Here is a 2838-nt window from a genome sequence, read left to right as displayed (position 1 = left end):
TTAATTCAGATTTAATACTAATGGCATTTATCTTGAGTGATAGTTAATAAACCATAGGAAGAATTCATTGAACATATCAACATTTCTATTTTATTTGTAAATCTAGTATGTGTGATAAATCTTATGGTATCATTAAATTAGAATAGTTGAGAGCTCGATTATGTAGTAAATTAGGAACCCAAAAACCTTTTACAAAAATTTACATAGGATTTTTTTGAATTCAAATTAATTCCTAATATAGACATAAAAAGAGTCTTTTTACGCATAGTCTAGTAACGTAGCTCCGCGAAAGATTTTAAGCGAAAGTATATGCAAGGAAAAAGCTTACAGAAGTAGAACACACAGCTGCTTTAAGAAAAAATCATGTAAAGTTAATTAAAATATAAATAAAATACTTACAAAATAAATTAAATTCATAAAGGGTTTGAAACACTTGTAATTTAATCCATTAATAGTCTGTCCAATCCTCCTGTGCTGAGATTTTAGGAGAGAGCTAACTCTTGGATTATTCAGTTGAAGAGTAACAATACTTTTGATTGTGCTTCAAACTTTTTTCTCTGTGAGAGCTCCTTTTTTGAACCTTTGATTTGTTCGGTATGGTGAGAGGCGTGTTCACTCGTTGAAAGTTTGTGTATAGAGATGATTGGCGCTCGCTTACATTTGAACCTGGTCACAAGTGCTAACGATAGGAAGGGTGATTGGTATTTTAAAAAAATTTCTTTTCATCAAAAGATAGAAACACATGAACCTTTAATAATCACTTCCACAATAGATAAAAGTGGTGGTCAGAATAAAAAGTGCGTTGATGCAAGATCAAGAAGACACATTGAAGGGAACACACCGATTTATGAGTGGTTGAGCTCGGTCCAACCGCGCTTCCACTTCTGACCTACCAGTCACCTCTCGGCATCCTATTACTGCTCATAGCTGGCAAACTTTACAAACGTGACTCTACTTTAGTTTGCCCCGACGGGCTTTGCCAGGCGGAGATACAGGCCCCTTCTTCGTGCACTAAACCTCAAATTCGTCTTGCCACAGCCCTTGGGCAAGTGAAGAGAACCTAATCTCACTTTGCCTTATTCTCTCCTAGTTACAGTGACAGACGACCAGACCGACTTCACCCAAGAAATCTATTCCTATCCGTGCCGACCCTCAGGACGAGAAACCGTAGTATGAAGAACCAAGATCTGACGCTGATCCTTTAGTAGCCTACACCCCTGAGCGCATTCCCCAACTTAACAAGTCCCTCCCCCTCACAAGGATCCTGTCTCTCTCTTCGCAGCTCTCTCTTTCTTCTCCGTCTAATGCCTTCTCGCGTCAATCTTAGCATGTCGACCAGAAATAGTAGCATCTCAAGCATGCAATAATGCGCCATTAATTAGGTAGATCTAATCGTAGCATCTCTAAATAGAAGAGCTATCTTCAAAGGCGGAGTGCTCATAATTCTGCAAGTTGACCGACTCTTATCGTCCAGGACTAATTAGGAAGAAGGTAGGACATCTGCCTGTGTAGCTAGCCCGATCAGATCAAATTTCAAGGGCTTAGATTAATCGAGCAGTTTTAGCATTCTCACCCTGGATTGCAATGACCTAGGATGGATGAAAAATTGAATTACTGAATCTATCACCATTGTGGCCGATATTTAATATCATCCTGGGTGAGCGGATATGCAGTTCTCAAATCAGGAGGAAAATCATCACTGAGAGGATTCGCCTGACTCTGCGGGGTACGAGCTAGGCCAGAGTAAAATTTATCTCCTGAGAGAGTAACTAAATAGGTTGTTTATTGAAACTGGATCTACCAAGATGGATATGAGTAGTATCTAATCACTCACTTTAATTATTATCCCTCGTTGAATGGTCACGAATTTCAATTTAATTGGTGCTTAATTTGAGATTTCATTCACGAAGGTGCTACATTCTATCTCTGATATTCTTTTTGAGAAGCTGCAATTATATGCAGTTCGATGCAATGATACGTTTGTCTTAGCGAATATATTCAAGAATATTACAAGATAATACCATTAATTGTCGGTTATTGCGCATGTGGTCAGTATTTCTTTTCTATTTTGTAGTCTTTGATTCTGTCCTGGCTGACTATTACGGTCTCGTCTAGTGCTAATATGTTTAATGGAGGACGAGTCCTCGCCGTTATATTAAGAATCCTTTTTTAGACTTACTTTTATTTTGAAGCTCTGATCGTCTTTATGTAGTGATGTTAAGTATTCGTCTGTCCAAGGATATGAGTTAAAAAACAGAAATTCTAAGTCTCTCAAGTGTTGAGTGAGTCAGTTGATGATACGTTGTGCGTACATCTTTCTGAGAAAGTATCAGTCCATTACTTTGACCTTATGTTCTTATAAGACTCTATACGCTAGTTGAAAAATAAAAGTACGACTGACTCAACCGCTTAACCAATCACTTTATAGAAATCATGACACTGCGCTTTCGTCCTGTCGTCTATGGAACTTGTATTACCATGAATTATTACAGGCTATAGTTAGGAGATACCTAGTCTTTGCACTTTAGATAAAGCAGACAAGAACTCACACAAAAAATAATTGCGTTTTGTCGTAGTGAAAATTAGATTTGTAACATATCTCCCGCTTTGTATGAATCGAGCCTAACACATATAGAATGGAATTATTATACACAAGATAAGAAAAATGAGTTCATTAGTAAATTTCTCTCAAGACTTTAACAAAACAGCATCCCCTTTTCCTACACTTTCGTACTCCCCTTTTGTATCACTAAAGAGAGGTCCATAAACACAAAAGAAAAGATTAGGTCGCTGAAACTAAAATCTTCTGCAACTAGAAAATGAGAGTATCTCTCTGCT

Source organism: Dendrobium catenatum, unplaced genomic scaffold, assembly GCF_001605985.2.
Source record: "Dendrobium catenatum unplaced genomic scaffold, ASM160598v2 fragScaff_scaffold_875, whole genome shotgun sequence".
Classification (NCBI taxonomy): Eukaryota; Viridiplantae; Streptophyta; class Magnoliopsida; order Asparagales; family Orchidaceae; genus Dendrobium; species Dendrobium catenatum.
The sequence above is the reverse complement of the archived record's forward strand: the minus strand, read 5'-3'. Positions refer to the sequence as shown.